This window comes from Chrysochloris asiatica, unplaced genomic scaffold (genome assembly GCF_000296735.1).
Source record: "Chrysochloris asiatica unplaced genomic scaffold, ChrAsi1.0 scaffold00103, whole genome shotgun sequence".
NCBI lineage: Eukaryota > Metazoa > Chordata > Mammalia > Afrosoricida > Chrysochloridae > Chrysochloris > Chrysochloris asiatica.
In genome coordinates, this window is record NW_006408621.1 from 1,366,740 (window position 1) to 1,386,899 (window position 20,160).

At 37.4% G+C, this 20,160-nt stretch overlaps 1 pseudogene; it reads left to right on the plus strand.

The window, feature by feature from the left end:
* The first annotated feature begins 14,185 nt into the window (after window positions 1-14,185).
* Window positions 14,186-16,792, plus strand: LOC102822856 (annotated as a pseudogene).
* The last annotated feature ends 3,368 nt before the right edge of the window (window positions 16,793-20,160 follow it).

Genomic DNA, 20,160 nt, shown 5'->3' on the forward strand with positions numbered 1-20,160 from the left:
TAGTTGAAAATATAGAATAATATCTAAGTTTGGGAAGGAGTCTGGGTTTAGTTACCTAGTGCTGTTGCAATGCAGGTATCATAAGTAGGTTGCTTTAAAGAACAGAAATTTATTTTCTCACAGTTCCAGAGCCAAGGAACCTGAATTCAAGACCTGGCTCTAGGGGGTGGTTCTTTCTTGTCTATTTCAGCTTCTAGGAGCAGCCAGTAAAACATGACATCTGTGACTGTCATGTTTTCCTCTTCTCATGTGTGTCTCTGTGTCCATTTTGTACTTTTTCTAATTCAGAAGTGATTCAGTTTAGAACCTACTGTCTTCTGGTATGACATAATTTATATAACAAAGAAAACTCTCAGAACTGAATTATATTTACAGCTACAGGGACCGGGATGTCAATGCATATTTTCAGGAGACAAAATTCAATCTATAGTAGCAAGATAATGATTTTAAACATAGGATTTCATTCATCCAACACCCAATATGTGCTACATACTCTTTTGGAGTACCTAAAGACAGAGAATGGAGTCCTGGTGTGGCGCTGTGGGCTAATGTGTCAGACTGCAAAGTTGTTTGAGCTGCAAGGTTGGCAGTTCAAGCTCATCAGCTGCTCCTTGGAAACCCTATACAGTGTTGCTGTGTGTCAGAATCAACTTGACGGCACTTAATAACAACAACAAAGACAGAGAATAAACATGATTATTATAATAACTGACCTTATGGAACCTACATATAAGTGCACTGGACTAACATGTAAATATATACTAACTATACATCATAGCATTACACAGAGATGAACACCATGATTGACAATAAAGTTGTGGTGACTACTAGTAAGCGATGGTTGTATTTTACACAGGGATTATGGGAAATGTTTCTCTGACAAAGTTACATTTGTGTAGATACCTGGATAAAGTGAAGGAGAAATTCATATCAACATTTGGCAAAGAATCTTCCAGAAAGAATAAGTATCTCAGTATGCAATTATCTTGTACAAGTATGTCTATGTTTTTTGTAAAAATATTTCTGGAATATAGATTCTAGAAGTTGAATTCTATTTATGAGTATACATTTAATTAAAAAGTCATGGTTTTATGCATGTTTCTGAAAAAAAATGTTTGTATAGATTCTAAGTAATTTATTACTTTACTTTCACACATTTCATTAGATAAGTATTTTAAGTTTTGAATATATTGCAAAAACTATTTGAAGGCCGGGCCCTTAATTATGAGTCAGAGTGATTCGTTCTTGCTTTTGCCAAAATTGTTGAAAATCAGGCAGTTAGCCATCAAAGTAAAAGGCACCAGCTTTAAATTTTTGAATGAATTTGAAAAAGGAAATACATTTGGAAAACAAACAGCTTTCATTTGGAAATAACTGAATTTGTTCCTTGAATGACACAAACTGACCTATTCAACAAGATAGCAAGAGTTTGAAAAATATAAGCCAAATCAACAATATTCATTTTTAAAAGTCAAAACCAAGAAAAACTCAACTATCAATTTTTATTCTGGCATACAGAACTTAGATTCATCCAAAATATTAATTTATTAGTGCCATTTGCTTTTTTGGAGTCCTGGTTTGGCAATGTAGGATAAGCACTAGACTGCCAACTGTAAGGTTGATAGTTCAAACCCAACAACTACTCTTCAGAAACCCTATACAGGATCACTGTGAGTTGGAACTAACTCAGCAGCACTTAACACCACTTCTAACATTTGCCTTTTGGTTTATGAGAAATCCTCATCTCAAATAAGAGAATTAAATTGTCTAGAAAATAGGCAGTTTGTTCCTGCAGGAAGCAGAGTGCTTATAGTGAAGGAGGCAAAATGACTCCCCACTAGCCAACCAAGGAGGCTGGTTTCATGTACTTGGCATAATTGCAATTTAATATATTGATAGAACAAATTATGATAGGCTACCTTTGTGCCCCTGGTGTTTCTTGGAAAACTTATTACAAATACTGTATAATCTAGCATTTAAAAAAATATTACAGTTTTCACTAATATTTTATTTCACTAATATGTTTTATGTTATTGTTAAGTGCCAGCATGTCACTTCAAACTCATGGCAACCTTGTATGGGGTTTCCAAGGTGTGTGGCTGGTGCATTTGAATTTTGTGGTTAAAACCAACCTTATGGTCGAGTTCTTATCTTAAAGTATCACATTTTTCCCGTGATCCTGGCCCATGCTCTATGTAAATGGCATACATTTCCTACATAAAGTTTCACATATAAATATTATGTAATACTTTGACTTGCTTTATTTCATTTGATCCTTACAGTTTTTATTTAATTTTCATGTGATAACAAAAATAAGAATAACATTTATTGAAAATATCTTATTTTATCTTTGTTATTGTTCCTGTTTTATAGATGAGGAGACAGAGTTTAAACAAAGTTGAACAACCGTCTTGGTTGAGGACAACTGGAATGGTTCTTTGTACCTCCTAAAGACAGGTGTCAAGTATGTTCAAATTCAAAAATAAGGAAATAGACTAAGATTAATTGGGCTTGTTGATCATCTTTTTACCTGACTGTAAGAGAAGTATAAATTGAAGAGCCTTGGAATCTATCTCTTAGAATAGAATTGGCATTTCTTCCGTGTTTTGTTACAAGGAGAGGAAGTGTTTCTCCTAATTCAAGTCAATTGAGAGGAGTTTCTAGGGAATCTGAGCAAGTTTGATATGTGTCCCCTATAATTTGGATGACCCAGAGGAATTGGAGGTTGACAGGTTTAGAACAGATAAACTCAATTGGTATGGATAATTGGCTTGAGAAGCTGAGAAAGATGGGGTTATACTGAGAGTAATGTATATGTGGGTCAAATGATGTGCTTCCCCTGGACCAGATATGACTAGATGAGTTCTTTAAAGGAATCTGCCCAAGAAGATTACCTGGACCATGGAATGACAAGAGGACAAGCAGAAAGGCAGACTGCTGGAATCTAGCAGTTAAGGAAGGAGTCAAGAGTGGCTAGAATGAACAGGGCTGTTGCCTGAATCTTTGGAGGAGGGGCATCTCTGAGGAACTGGTGAAAGCATCTCAGGTAAGATAGAATCAATTTGATTTTAGGAATCTGCCACACTGGGGGTGGGGTTAGGAAGAAGAATGGTAAGGACAATGATGCCAGATTCCCACTATTCAGTGAAGTACAGACTCTCTTAATGGTATCAGTGAAGGTAGAGTCATTATGCTCCAGTAAAAAATTAATCTGAATCACAGCAATGGAACACAACAAAAGCTCTTTCCTTGCCCATACAAAGATTTATGTGATGTCCTGTTTTACGTGTGTTGCTGTATCAGCGGGGACCCAGTGCCTCAAAAGCTGCTGCAGCAGAGTTCCCAAGAGAGAGAGATGGAGGAAGCAGACGGGCTCTTACCTGCCTTGGTCTGCAAGGGGCATTTCAGTAGCTAAGACTACAGCTTCACAGTAACTATATAGGAAGTTGGGACATATAGTCTACCAGTGTGCCAAGAAAAGGAAAACAGAATAGTAAACATATGGCATTGTTTCTGGCAACTCTTTCTAAGCTCCTCTCCCACTCCTTGCTCTGCTGGAGGAATAGAGGCTGCCGGCACCTAACAACAGCGAGTGGAAAGTGGAGCAGAAAACCAAGGTCAGCTGGAAATGAAGAAATGGCCATGGCTTCCTCCTGTTTCCCAGTTTAAATCATGTCAGAGCTAAGGAAGAGGAGTTTTTTATGATATAAAATCACTTAACATCAAAGTTGACATTTTGATTACTAAAAGAAATTGTTCTTTTGACTGAAGATGACCAGAAGATATTATTTGAAAGTGGCCATTGTATTTATGAAAACGGATTTTGTTTTATCAAAGGATCGGAAGGAATGAGCCCTTTATTTATGTTGAAAGGGGTAGTTGTGTGAAGGGAGTAAGTTTACAAAAGGCATGATTTATTCCAAGGATATTAGGATAAAGGACTGGTGGGTGATACAGGATCTAGGCCCCATGGATTCTATAAATCTTTCAGCTTTCAGGAGAAGGATCATGCACAGTTCCTTGCCAGACTGCCAAGGTGTTCATCTGGGATGTATGGGCTTCTCTGGAAGGCAGCCTCAACTGCAGCAGATGATCCAAAGAGTTCTTTACATCAGTTACTTTATTGTTTTAGTTCACACTACCTCTTTGGGTGATCCCCACCTCAAAGTATGTCTTGTGACTGCCATAAGATGGAAATGATTTTGTTTTGTGTGGATTTTTCCCTTGAGGTATCTTTGATAAAAATAGGACAAGATTACCTGAGCTGCAGTGGTATAGACTTTCCTCAGTGTCTTCTATATGTTGTTGATGGTGTTGTTGTTAAGTGCCACAGAGTTGGTTCTGACTCATAGCAACCCTGTAAAGGGTTTGAACCACTGACCTGGTGACTCAAACTGACCTTCCAGTCTAGTGCTTATCTGACAGTGCCACAGCAGCTGCCATACCTTGGTCCCTAACTCATGGAGAGCCCCACGCATAATAGAATGAAACGTTGCCTGGTCCTGTGCCATCTCCATCACTCGTTGTGGCTTGGACCATTGCAATCCACTGACTGAAATTTGGGAAGCAGATCATCAGGGCTTTCTTTATAGTCTGTCTTAATTTGGAAGCTCCACTGAAATCATTTTGGCATCATAGCAACACTTAAACCTCCCTCCACTGTCAGATGGGTGTGATGGCTGTGCATGAGATGTCTTTGTAGAGAATTGAACACAGTTTCTCTACCAGGAAGGTGAGAATTCTACCACTGAGTGATATAGCATATCTCAATCCAATCAATATTAAAGGTGGCTGTTCTGGAGACCCTATCTAGGGTCTTTCCGAGAAACGTACTCTAGATTATTCACTAGAGCAGGAGACATGGAATTTAAATCCATTCTTCTCTAACCCCAAAGCTGATGCTTTTTCCTCTATACTGAGCTGTTTGAGGTATAGTAAATGGCACAGATAGTGTGTCTTCCCCAGTGTTATATAACTAGTTTACAAGAAATGGAGTTTTGAAATCCTAGTCTAGTGTTCTGTCTTTTATAATCACGTAAACCTTGATTACTTTTATAAAATCACAATTTAGAACTCAGAATAAAAAGCTGTTACAATTAGCATGGATAGTTTGTTTTTTGCTGATAAAGGCCATGACCCCAGAATCTATTTAGATTCCCCTTGGGTCGGTATGCCTTCAGACAACGAGAACCAGCTTATTCTAAGGACACTAATGGTACTTGCTGCTAACGTTGATTGAACCTATTATGAATGCACTCTCTTGATTTTCTGTTTCAGGAATGATTTGATGCTTAACCTCGTGTAGTACCCATAGTCCTAACTGTAGGTCTCCACATGCCCTGTGAACACTAGCACCCTGCTAAGAGTTGTTAACCTTTGTCAGTTTCTGTTCCATGTGTATCTGGACCAGAGACATGCCATCTACATTCCAGATTCAGTTAACCTTGGAGCATGTTTGCCACGAGCTTCCCACATGACGATTCAATGCTTTTTTTTTGTTGGTTTCCCTTTCTGCCCTTGTCCCTCCAACTTTTTCCTATTAATAAAAACTTTCAGGTTAAGAATGTTCATTTACATGAGAGAGAAAGTGTGTTCATCGATACATACTAAGCTGTAAAATCCTCTTGGTTAGCCTTCAGAAGAGTGCTTCTCAAATTTTGAGTATATACAGATCACAATGGGCACAAACATGCTGGAAATTCTGAGGATGGTGAAGAGCCAGGTAATTTTTCATTGTGTTGTACATAAGATTGCCACAATTGGAATCAACTCCATGGCAATTAACCACAAGAATCCAGATTACCAGAGTCTCTTATTTAAATGCAGATTTTAATAGAGAAACTCCTGAGATTCAACAGGTCTTGAAATTCTGCATTTCTAATAAACTCTCCATTGACACCACTGGTTTAGGCCTACTCCTTTTCAGATTTTGAGCAGCAAGACTACGTAGCTTTATTCCTTGTAATAGTACAACCATCTTCCAAATATCAGAAGACTGTTTGTGACACTCACGAGACTTTGTTGTAACTTAATTATCCTGCAGTTTGAATCCAATAGGGTATATATTTGACTAATTAGATCTTCTCCAATTGCTGCCTTCAACCACGTTCAGTCACATTTCCCTTTTCCATGCTTTGCTAACATCTCAGCAGATCCAGTTATTTTCTGGTAGAGTACGGACAAGGATGTCATGTTCAGCTTTCTCATAACCTTTTCCATTTGGGGACCTCTTCTCTTCTAGGGAATTGTCACAGGCAATAAGAAGATGAAAAAGGGTAGTGTCTCTTCCTTCCATGGTTGTTGTCCTCTTTTAGTTACTGAAATTTCTCCAGATGGTTGTCAAAAGCCTTCCACATGGCAGACTTCTAAAAGTAGATCTTCACTGACACTCATGTGTGAATTCTGTGTAAAGTCTTCCAGGGTCTCCCCTAATTGCTCAGTTACCTGACATAGGAGAGCTGGCTGTTAGACTTTCAACCAAGCAGTAAATAGGTATATAGGGGAAAAAATAGCACAAGTAAGGAATGGTGGTAGAGGTGGTTATGTGCCTAGAAATTGGTTCTGACTCACAGCAACCCTGCATAGGGTTTCTGAGGCTGTAAATCTTACTCATCTTTCTCCCACGGAACCGCTGGTAGTTTCGAACTGCTGACCTTGAGGTTAGCAGCCTGACTCATAACCACTATGCTACCACTAGGCTCACTGTAAATGGTCAACCATTCAAATCAAAGGGACAACATGTACATAAAGACAAAGCTGTGTGCATTTAATTTCCCTATCTTGCCTTATAGCTCTGACTAAGACTTCCAACATAATATTTAATAGAAGTGGTGATAAAGGGCATCCTTATCTAGTTCTTGTTCACAAAGGGAATGTTTTCAATTTCTCTCCATTTTGAGTAATTCTGGCTGTTGGATACACACACACACACGCACACACACACACACACACACACATATGCTCTTAATTATTTTGAGGGATTTCTCTTCAATTTGTACTTTGTTGAATGCTTTAATCAAGACTGGATGTTTTATTTTTTTAAATGCCTTTTATCTATCTATTGATATATATTTATGATCATGAGGTTCTTTCCTTTTTTTGTCTGTACAGTGGCTTATGTTGATTGTTTTTCTAATATTGAAACATCCTTGGATCCCTGGAATGAATCTCGGTTATGATGTATTATTTTTTGACATGTTGAATTCTATTGGCTAGGATGTTGTTGAAAAATTTTACATGTATGTTCATGAAGTATATTGGTCTATAATTCTCTTTTTTAGTGATGGCCTTGCCCGGTTTTGATATGTGGGTTATGCTCGTTTCATAAAATGTGTTCTGGGATTTCCCATCCTTTTCTTTAACCTGGAATAGTTTGAGTAAAATTGGTGTTAACTCTTCTCTGAATGTTTGGTAAAATTCACCAGTAAAGTCATCTGGACCTGTATTTTGTTTTTTGTATTTTTTTATGTTGGGAGTTTTTTAATGACCTGACCAATTTCATCTTTTGTTATAGGTCTTTTTAAGTTTTCTATTTTATTATGTGCTGGTTTAGTTAGGTCATGTTTCTGTACTATCCATTTTTTTGTAAAGTTGGCTTGGTTTATGGAAAGTTCTGTAACTTCTGTTTATCTGGCAATGTTCTAATTTCACCATTGTATTTGAGGGACAGCTTTGCCGGGAGTATAATTCTTGGTTGGCGGGTTTTTTTCTTTCAGAGTTTTGTACATTTTCCCCCATTGTACATGTTTCCTCATTGTACATGTTTCCCGTGAATAGTTTCTACTGAGAAATCAGAACTTAATCTTATTGGTTTTCCTTTGTAGCTAACATTTTAGTTTTCTGAGCTATTTTCAGGACTTTTTCCTTGTCTTTGATGTTGGTGACTTTGGTTATGATATGTCTTGGTGATAATCTTTTGGGGTATATCCTGCCTAGGGTTCGTTTTGTTGTTGTTGTTGTTAGGTGCCATCGAGTCGGTACCAACCCATAGAGACCTTATGCACAGCAGAACAAAGTACTGCTGGATCCTGGGCCAACCTCACTACTGTTGCCACACTTGAGTCCATCGATGCTGCCACTTTGGGTTCGTTTAGCTTCTCTAATATTTACGTTCTTGTCTCTCGTGAAGTTACTGAAAATTTCTTCCAGCAGCTCTTCAACTATCTTTTCTGTGTTTTTCTACTTCTTTTCCTGTTCTAGTATTCTTATCACCCATAGGTTATTCCTCTTCATGTTGTCCCACATGAATCATTAGATTTTTCTTCTAGTTTACTAGTATTGAGAAATTTCTCTTCAAGCACACTAATTCTGGCTTCTATTGATCAAAATTTACTTCTTTGCTGTTTCAGTGCATTGTCCACTTCTGATATCTAAGTATTAATCTCCTGGATTTCTTTTTGCATATATTTTTTTAATTGTCCTCAATGCTTTATCTATTTTGTTTGATTGTTCCTGTAGTGCTTTTCTGAATCCTTCCTTATTTTCTTCAATCTTTCTGTCAATAGTTCAGAAGAACCTAAATCTCATTCTCCTGAATTCTTTTTCAGGCATATCCAGTACCTTTTTTTCCTCAAAAACATTTTCTAACACTGCCCCTTTGTCATTTGTTTGAGCTACTTTGTCTTATTTTTTCATGTGAACAGAGATTGCCTGTTGCTTTTGATGCATTGTGGTATTGTACTTGTATTAAGTTTATGAATGTATGTGGGTGTATTTTTAAGAGCTCACCACCTGCCTTCTGGTGGGTGTAATCAAGAGATGAACTTGTGCACCATTCCCTGTTCACTGTTCAGCGTGATTTAGCTTATGTAGGTTGTCTTTGATCTGATGGATCACAGCTGATATTGACTCTAGCCCAATTGGTGGGATTGAAGAGGCTATGGTATGGTTGGGCTGTGTGGCTGCAGTTACTTTCTCCTGTTGGGTGAAGAAAAAGAGAATAAGCTCCCACAAGAGAGCATCTATGATGCTGTGCTCTTTTGTATACGCTCCAGTTTCTTAGATTATTTGCTTAGCATTCCAGTTAAATAAGTATGGTTAAAAGATACAATTCTGACACACACTTCTCCTGATTTTAAACCATTCATTATTTCCTTGTTCTGTTTCAATGACTGCTTCTTGGTCTGTAGGTTCTGCATGAACACAGTTAAGTGTTTTAAAGTTCCCATTCTTTAAAATATTATCCACAGTATTTAAGGATTGTTAGAGGTAAAAGGTCACAATGTCCTGAACTTATGCTCAAGTAGTTTGGTAATAATTATAAATATATTTACAAATGTTTGTATGTATATTTGTGTGAGGGTGGGGTGCTGTAGGATAAACACTGGGCCACAAGGTCGGTTTGAACTACAAGGTAAGTTGTTCAAACCCACCAGTTGCTCCTCAGAAGCCTTGTACAAGGTCTATATGAATTGAAACCTATTCAATGGCACTTAACAACAATATATATGAATGCATATGTATGTGTGTGTGTGTGTGTACAATTAAGAGACAAATTATATTAAGCCAGTAATAAAAATTGATTGAAGTTTATTGGCTATATGATTTATAAATTGGTGTAGCATTTTGATTTGTTGTTGTTAAATGCTGTCAATTAGGAAGTCAAAATATTTTGAAAATGAGAGAATCTCCAAATATTCTTATACTTCACCTTATTGACATTGCCTTGAAAGTGGGACCAGAACTGTGTTTTCATAACAATTTACCCTAAAATGCAGTTTTTCACTCTGACCCTAGACTTCCTGCTTCTCCAGAATGACTGCACACAGATCATTCCTTTTCTTCTTTTTAAAAACTTTTTGTTATGATTTGGGTGAAAGTTTACAGAGCAAATTGGTTTTCAATTCAACAATTGATGCACATTTTGATTTGTGACACTGATTGCAATCTCTGTAATGTAACTGCACTCTTCTCACTTCACCCCTGTGTTTATTGTTTCCATTCATCCGACTTCCTTATCCCTTCCTGCCTTCTGGGTTTTATCCTTGGGCATATGCTGCCCTTTGATACTGTGTCGTTGGTTGTTTGTTGGTAGGAGTTTGTACATCCCTGTTGTTGTTGTTCACCTTATAGGCTTGTGTATTGTTTGCCTGAAAGTTGAGCCACAGAGATGGCTTAAAGTGTTAAAGAATACGTAAAGGCCATAGTCCCAGTTCCACCTGTCAGTATCAGACCATTAAGCTCATTAAGCCTGGTCCCTTTTTTTTTTTTTCTCTTCTTACAATGTGTTCCACATTTTCTCCTACTCTATCCAGAACCTCCTATTGTGATTTCTTTCAGAAAGATTGGCACTGGTAGCTAAGCATCATTTAGTCTCAGGGTCATGGAGGTTTGGGTTCAAATGGCCCATGAGTCCTTTGGACTAATGGATTCCATGCATCGCTGATTTTCCTTACTCTTCTTTACTCTGCATAGAGACCAATAAATATACTTTAGATGGCCTCTCAGAAGCTTATAAGACCCCAGTCACCAAAGGTGTTGTTATTGTTAAGTGCCATTGAGCTCATCGTGACTTGTAACAACCCTGTATAATGTTTCCAAGGAGTGACTGGTGAGTTTGAACTGCCAACCTTGTGATTCCAACTGACCTTGCGGTCCAGCACATTATCCTGTAACTCCACAAAAATTGTCTTTGTATCTAAGTTATGTCAACTAATCTTGATGTCCCCTGAGACTATGGTCCTGAGTCTCCAGACTTAGGAACTCATTCTCTCAAGGTGTTTGGTCAAGGCTAGGGCATTTTCATAGCTTTTTCCCTGTATGCTGTACTCTATTCATGCATATATTTACAACACATATAACTATATATGTAGATATAGCCTCTGTAAAGCATATATGTTTATTTGTATGGAGTTCAATTTGCCTTCCCACTCTTGTTCAGCTTGTGTGCCTATGTATTTACTCATAGGTTATTTTTCCTGCTTTTATTGCAGGATTATGTCCTAGTGTGGTTAGTGCCCTGGACTGCAAAATCAGTTAGAACTGCAAGGTAGGTGGTTCTAGCTCACCAGTCACTCCTATACAGGGTTGCCATGGGTCAGAACTGACTAAATGGCACTTAACAACAACAGTGTCTTACTTTTCCTGTATCATTTTTTGCTAATCTCCTCTGGTGTATGTTGTCTTTCCCTTCACCCAAGTTAACATGCATTCCATGTTTTCATAAAGTCTTTAAAACCAACCAAACGAAAATAGCCACTTTTTATTGTGAATTGGTTTTACAGAGTAGATCAGTTTTCCATGAAAACATTCCTATATGTTTTGCTTTATCTATCTTGATGATGTCTTCACTTTCTCTGTGTTTGGAAGTTCTACAACTATAATATTCCTTATTTTTATTTTGTAATTGTTGTTTACAAATTGATATCTCTGGTTCCCTATTTCCAGTCTCATAGATTCATTTTATTTTTGATACTGCTACACATATCTGAATTGATTTCTGGGTGTTGTCTGCTGTTCTTGGCTCTCTGGTTGAAGAACTTCCTTTAGCATTTCTTTAAGGTTGGCCTGGTTTTTACGAATTCCCTTAATTTCTCTTTATTTGGGAATGCCCTAATTTGTCATCGTATCTGAAAGACAATTCTTTATTGGCAATTCATTATTTTTGTAATTTGTGTCATCCCATTGCCATCTTGCATGCATGGTTTCTGTTGAGAAATCAGTTTAGTCTTATTAGCTTTCATTTTTCCTGAGATGGGTTTTCATTTTTCCTGAGATGCTTTCAGGATTCTTTCTTTGTCTTTGGTTTTGGAAAGTTTGATTATGATATGTGTTTGTGATTTTCTATTTTATCTGAGATTCACTGAGCTTCTTGAATTCCTACCTTTTTATCTTTCGTGAGATTAGGAAAGAAATTTTCAACAATCTTAGAGTACTTTTTTTTTTTTTTTGGTCTTTTCCTGTTCTGAATTTCTGATCACATATATGTTACTCCTTTTGATGATGTCTCACATAATTGTCAGGCTTTCTTAATAATTTTTTCATTCTTTTTTCTGATTGTTTCTCTACCAGATTTATATTAGTGGATTTGTCTTCAAATTTTTAATTCTCTCTTCCATTGATTCAATTCAATTCCATTGCTTTTCTAATGCATTATCTATTTCTGAATTAGTATTAATCTTCTGGATTTGTATTTGCTGTTCTTGCATGATTTTCCTTTTGTTTTGTCAGTTTGTTCTTGTACTGTTTTCCTTAATTCTTCTAGAATTTTTTCTGTGTTTTCTCTGAATTTGTTTATGATTCCCTTGTGTCATCTTTATTTTCCTTGATCTCTTTAATGATCTGACAAAAGGACCTAAGTATTTGTCTTTTGAGTTCATTTTCAGATGGCTTTAATAACATTTCTTCTGAAAAATTTTCTGATTCTGTATTTAGGCCACTTATCTGCACCACTTTTGACCTTTGTGTGTATGTGTAAGTGTGTGTGTGTGTGTGTGTGTGTGTGTGTGTGTGAGTGTGTACAGGTATATGTGATTTTTGTTGTGTCTGAGACAATGTTTGCAATTCCCTTGATGCAACATCACTTATCCAATTTCTATGATTCTTGTTTCCATTCAACCTTCTTTCCCAACCCTTCTGAATTTTGTTTTAAGGTAAATTCTGCCCATTTGGTTTTCAGTGGCTGACCATTCTATGGTGTGAATGCCTTACTAGTGTTGTTGTCCTTCTTGTATATCTGAGTACTGCTTGGCTGAAAATTGAGCCATGAGGATGAGCTCAGTTGTGGATGTGAAGGGTGACTAAGGGTCATAGTCTCAGGTTCCTCCAGTCTTTTTCTGACCAGCAATCCTGGTATCTTAGATAATTTTTAGTTTTGTTCCACATTTTCACCCACTCTATCCAGGACCTTCTAATGTGACCCCTTTCAGAGCAGTTGATAGTCGTAGCTGGGCACTATTGATTTCTAGTCTCAGGGTCATGGAGATTGATGTTCACGTGTTTCATGAGTCCATTGGAATAATGGATTCTAAGTGTCTTCAGTTTTTATCACTCTTCTTTCCTCCGCACAGGTAGAGACCAATAGTTGCATCTTATCTTTAAGAACCGAGGGGCTACTTACAAAAGTAGGATGTAGAACATTATCTTTGTGGACCACTATACATTTTTGTTTTGCTTTACTGTATCCAGTCAATGGGCTAGGTGTGTTACTCTGTTCACTAGCTGGGTAGTACTAGGATGCTCACCACCTGTCTCCATATGAATTTGGTAGCAGTTGGTTGTAAATGTTGTTTTCAGTAATTAAAAATGGTTGTGTGGACATTGGGCTATTGGCAATTCACCATTCTATATGCCTCCTTGTTCACTGATTTTGCTCAATTTCTTTCTCTGATTGGTATTTGATCTACTTCTTTATCCTTTTCTTTAAAGCTTTGAGTTTCAGGATTGTCATTATATCCATTTCTCTTAGTTTCTTGTGCCTTTGGTGAGAGGTTCTTGACAGTGTATTTGTCTTTCTCTATAATTCTTTGAAAAAGTCCAATGTCTAAGGCAAAATGGTCTTCCCTAAGTCATTTACTAGGCTATTGTTTGGCCCATAGGTGACTTTAGGAAATGATCTGGGTGTGCCACTTTAACTCCATGGATCCCAGAAATCTGGATTACATACACATAGTTTTACTCTGACATACATGGAATGAGCACCTATAGCTGTTGTTAAGTGCTGTCAAGTCGATTCCAATCCATAGCAGCCCTGTATAGGGTTTCCAAGGAGAAGCTGGTGCGCTTGAACCACCAACCTTGAAGTTCAAATGACTTTGCAGTCTAATGCATTAGCCCACAGTGCCACATCAGGATATAGTAAAGCAAATGAAGCAAAATGTTAACAATTGGTGAGTCTAAGTAAAATATACATAGCTATACCTGAAACTATCCTGTAAGTTTGAATCTTTTCAAATAAATTTAAAAACAAAGGTCACCTCCCACTAACTGCAAACATATAGTTCACCCATTTGGAATCCCATTTTGGGAATATGCATCAAGGTTAATAGGTGACTAGATCATCTTTAAAGTTCCTTGCACTGTATTATTATTATTATTATTTTTCTTCTTCTGTGTCTACATTTCCCCACAAGGATAAAACCATTCCTGATAAAACACAAGCAAACTCATATGCATAAAGAAATAACTTTGCTAGAAAATTCAAGATTTGTGAGATGGGCAAAAGGAACATATTTTTGGGTCACTGGTGATGGTAGAGTCATTTGGTCTTCTTTACTTCAAAGTAGATGGTCCCTTCCTGGAACACAATGCTGGTGTCTGCTTGGCTGAGCCAGTGACTACTCAGCCTAAAGCAGATGAAAGAGATGAAACAAATAAAGTGGTGGTTCTCACAGTTGCAGGTAATACCCTATGATGTGCCTGTCAATTGCATTGTCAGATGATACAAACCAAATGAGTAAGGATTAAGATCCTGGTATGGCCAACCTCTTACGTGATGGCAGGTACCATTCTGGAAGCTTAATACTATGATTGAAGATACATTACCAAGCATTTTTGTGAAGACACATACTCAAACAGGAGATTGATGAATTTCCCTGGCTGTGTGTGTACTTTATTGCTTATCAGTCAAACTTTATTTCAGCTGTCCAAGTTTATGTCAAAGAAAGCCAAATTCTATTAATAAGTAGTACAGCTTTGCCCTTAAAAATCACAGGAATGCCTCAAAATAGATTAAATTTTTAAATGAGAGATTTATATTTAGGCAATTTATTCTGGGCAACTCATTCTTCTTTGACAATAATGTGGCAGGATAGGAAAACAAGAGAATTATGGAGAGTATCAGAGATTAAATCATTCATTTGTCTGAAATACTCAGTCCTGCAGATTCCACTTCACTGGACTACTGGGGTGGTGCTGTAGGATAAGCACTGGACCGCTAGGTTGGTTTGAACCACAAGATCAGTGGTTCAAATTCACCAGCCACTCCTTGGAAACCCTATACTGGGTTGCTATGAGTTGAAACCAACTCAATGGTACTTAACAACAACAAGGTCTCAGTGAGTTCTCTTATTTCCTGCAAACTGTAGGATTCAAATGGAAACTAAACATTAAGATTACTGTAGTTACACTGATTGACTTCCTGCAATCTGCTGTTTTCACAGTTTAAGATTGACAGACCTCCTCTTGATGGTGGATTAGTTTCTGCTTAGTCTGAATTTACAGGCAGCAGGTTGTGAGTATATGTGTGTATAGCAAGTACACACACATACACACACTCAACTTAAAAAAAAAGAACATTTAATAAGAGTAACTGTTGTTATTTATGGATGCTAAAGTCAACATTCTGATTTATTTCAATTGAAGGTGGTGGTGTCCTCATTTTATTATTACACATCAATAGGAAAGAGAGGTCACACAGGCAAAGCACAAACTCTTCCTTTACAGTTAAAATGACTGCCTGAACATCTTATTTGAGTCGCCACCCCTCTGGTATTTGTTTAAAATATAAGAGGTCGTGATCACATGCTAATGTTGTAGACATGTCCATCTCAAATTAATATTCTGTGGTTTACTTTTTTATCTTACTCTGCAACACATAGGTATACATTTGAGAATTATAGTTTTAATATTGATTCAAATCTACTCAGAGAAGTTAGGATTAATTTACAGTTTGTTCTATTCTTTGAATATGTCCCATAAAAGAGCTATGGTCAGAACAATGGGTTCAAAGTCACTTATGATATTCTTTGTTGGGTACATTTGATTAAATTTCTTCTCAGTTTCAATATTTGCTTTAGAAAATCTTTGAATTGATAGTTAGATTATAAAAGGATAAGTAAAAAAATATTGCTATTGGTTAGAACCTGTGAGGAGGCGGCGTGGAGCACTTCGTGTCTCAGCGGCTCTGAAAGCAGTGCATTCATCGAGGCTGCCCAAGAGGTTGACAGCTTCGATTGAAGCGCATCGAGTGGCGACATGCAGGCAGGAGTCATGAGCGACTGTGCGAGCAGAGCTACTGCGAGCGGGAATCGCGTTCTGCTTCCAGACGTGGAAGTGCTCATGGATCTGGGAAATCTGCAAGGCATATCCCTGCAAGGTCTCGCTCCAAGGAAGATTCCAGGCATTACAGATTAAAGACCAGGTCCAGATCTGAATCTAGGTCTAGATCCAGAAGAAATTCTCAAAGACATTATACATGATCACGTTCTTGGTCACGCTCCCATAGATGATACCGTAGCAGGTCTTGTAGTTGAGATACTGCAGCCCGCACAGCCACAATCATTCTCCGATGTCTACTCGCAGGCGTCATGTTGGGAATCGGGCAAATCCTGATCCCAACTGTTGTCTTGGAGTGTTTGGTTTGAGCTTACACACCACAAAGTGAGATCTAAGAGAAGCGTTCTCTAAGTATGGCCCCATTGCTGGTATGTCCATCGTATATGACCAGCAGTCTAGACGTTCAAGAGGGTTTGCCTTTGTATATTTTGAACAAATTGATGATGCTAAGGAAGCTAAAGATCGTGCCAATGGAATGGAGCTTGACAGTCTTAGGATCAGAGTCGATTTCTCCATAACAAAAAGACTACATAGTCCAACACCCGGAATTTATATGGGAAGACCTACCTGTGGCAGCTCACGCCGTCATGATTACTATGACAGAGGATATGATCGTGGCTATGATGATCGGGATTACTACAGCATGTCATACAGAGGAGAAAGAGGAGGAGAATGGAGAGCTGCTCAAGACAGAGATCAGATTTACAGAAGGCGGTCACCTTCTCCTTACTACAGTCGTGGAGGATACAGATCCTGTTCCAGATCTCGATCATACTCTCGCGTCACTATTAAAGCATGAAGTTTGAAGACTTTCTGAAACATGCCCTAGAGTTGGGATATTGATTGTGAACAATATTTTTTATTGTCTCATGTTTTAAAAAGTGAACAGTTCCTAGTGAAGTGAGGTGACTTTTACACCTTTGATGATGGCTACTGTGGTGGCGTTAAAATGCTGTTTTCATTCTGCATTTGTGTAGTTTGGTGCTTTGTTCAAAGTTAAGTGTTTTCAGAAAAGTATGTTTTGAATGTATTTTACAGTCTAAATTTTTACTTCCAAGAAGTTTTTATTGTATAAAACTTCATTTAAAGGTTTTTCACCTGAATCCAGGATGTTCTGAAGATCAAAGCCTGTGTGTAAAATGCTACCAAATGACAAAAAAGTTAACAATAAACAGTTTGAAAAAAAAATTGCTATTAAGGTTCTAGTTCATACATTTATTCCACATAAAATGTGTTTAGACATTTCTTTGCAATCAAGATCATTTGATGGCTTTAGACAAGTTCTCTCAGTAGTACATTTAGTCCCATTAAGATGTCTTAAAAAAGGATACATTTTGTGACATAGAAAAGATTATTTTGAGGTTGGAGCTAATAACACATTTTTAACCAAACTCATGTGGACATCTTCCCAAGTCATTGAAGCTTTGCAGCAAGTTTATGGGAACACTACCATATGTAAAACAACATTTTTCAGACAGATCAAATGTTTTAAGGAAGGCATGGAAGAGTTCAAGGATGAGACAAGAAAAGGAAGACCATCTACTTTAGTGAATGAAGAAATTGTGGTTGAATTCCAAAAACTGGTGAAAGACAACTGTAAAATTACCACTGACATAATATCCACAGAAGTTGGGATCTCACATGACTTGACATTTTCAATTTTAAGGTGACATCTTGACCTCAGCAAGCTTTTGGCTCAATGGGTACCAGCTCAATGGGTAAAGATCAAAGAGCTGGTCTTTCCATCATTGTTTTAAGGAAGAACAAAGGTAATGAATATGATTTTATAGAATAAATGATAAATGAGAGAAAGTCTTGGATTTATCAATATAAGTCAGCAAGCAAGGTCCAATCAAAAACAATGCTTTCAAAGGAATCTGCTGGGCTAGTTAAATTCAAGGCAGAGACGTCAGTTCAGAAAGTGATGGTAGCTATTTTTTGTGGGATCCAAAAGGGGTAATTGTGGCAGATTTTCTTGAAGAATGCAGGATGATAGTAGGAATTTGTTAGAAGGAAATTTTAAGAAATTAAAAAATCAAATTGGTTAGGATTTGGGCCTAGGAATTGTTTTTAATCATGACAATGCACCTTCTAATTCTTTGAGCTTAGCAAGGACTGTCCTACAAGATTTTGATGAAAAACTTCAATTAATTCACCCTATATCCCTGATCTTGCCACTTCAGCCTTTTCATTTGCCAAACTTAGCACTTAAAAAGGATATAACTCAAGTTATTTGAGGATGCTAAAACTCCTAAGTGTAACTTGAAGTCTCAGAATTCTTTGGGGGAAGAGTTAGAGAGATGGAAACAGACATTTGAAGTGTATTGATGTAGACAAAAGATATGTCAAGACTTGGAGCTATGGAGCATCTGGGGACTTTAGATCCAGAGAAGGAGAGCGACTGTGTGATGAAGACTGGCGGGGGGTTGCGGGGAGGGGGATAGTGTAGGGGGCAGGTTTGCAGGGTATACCCTTTGGTTGGTTGATGTTGCATGGAAGGGATTGTAACCATGGCAATGATACAATGTGCGATAGAATGAATGTAAAACTAATGTTCTCCCATGTAAACTATCATATAATTCACAATAAAACAAAAAAAAAAAAAGAAAAAGATATGTCAAGAAATAATAGCTTAACATTTTGATTTTTTTTTTTTTCTTAGTAAAGACTTATATGATTTGGAGCAATGCTTTTTTACTTAGCTCCATATAGCATGTTTACAAAATTCATAGTGCAAATATATTTTTAAGTTTTACTCCAAAAGACCTCATTTACATTTTTTTGTCATTCTATCCCTCTCACTCCACCACTCATCTGTTAGTTTGTTGTACTGTGGTAGCTTGTGAGTTGCTGTGATTCTGAAAGCTATGCCACCAGTATTTAAAATACCAGGAGGCTCTCCCATGGTGGACAGGTTTCAGATGAGCTTCCAAATGAAGATAGACTAGGAAGAAGGAGTGATGAACTGCTTCCGAATATTTAGTCACTGAAAACCTTATGAGTAGCAGAGAAACACTGTCAGATATAGTGCACGAAATTGAGCTCCTCAGGTTGGAAGGAACTCAAAATGCAACTGGGAACTCAAAATGCAACTGGGGAAGAGCTGCCTCCTCAAAGTAGAGTTGACCGTGATGACACGAATGCAGTAAAGCCCATGGGAGAAAAGCCCACAGGACCTTCATTTGCTGATGGGGCACAACTCAAAATGAAGAGAAACAGCTGTAAAAATCCACTGAAAATTGGAACATGGAATGTATGAAGTATGGATCTGGGAAATCTGAAAGTTGTCAAAAATGAAATGGAATGCATAAACATTGATATCTTAGGCATTAGTGAGCTGAAATGGACTGGTATTGGCCATTTTGAATTTGACAACCACATGGTTTACTATGCCGGGAATGACAAATTGAAGAGAAATGGTGTTGCATTCATTGTCAAAAAGAACATATCCAGATCAATCATGAGGTACAACGATGTCTGTGGTAGGATAATATCCATGAATTTCCATGCGCCTACAGGGAAGCCCAGTTGATACTACTATTATTCAAATTTACACACCAACCACTAAAGCCAGTGAGGATGAAATAGAAGAATTCTACTAACTTCTTCAATGTGAAATCAATCAAACGTGCAATCAAGATATATTAATCATTACTGGAGATTGGAATACAAAGGTTGGGAGCAAAGAGAAAGGATTAGTAGTTGGAAAATATGGTCTTGGTGATAGAAATGATGCTCGAGAATGCATGATAGAATTCTGCAAAACCAATGATTTATTCATTTCAAATACCTTCTTTAGACAGCATAAAAGACAACTATACACATGCACCTCACCAGATGAAATACATAAAAATCAAATTGACTACATCTGTGGAAAGAGACGATGGAAAAGATCCATATCAGCAGTGAAAACATCAGGGGCAGACTATGGAACAGACCATCAATTACTCGTATGCAAATTCAAACTGAAGCTGAAGAAAATGAAAACAAGTCCACGAGAGCCAAAATAGGACCTTGAATATATTTTCCTGAATTTAGAGATCATCTGAAGAACAGATTTGTTACATTAAATACTGAAGACCAAAGACCAGAAGAGTTGTGGGATGACATCAAGAACATCATACAGGAAGAAAGCAAAAAGTCATTGAGAAGACAAGAAAGAAGGAA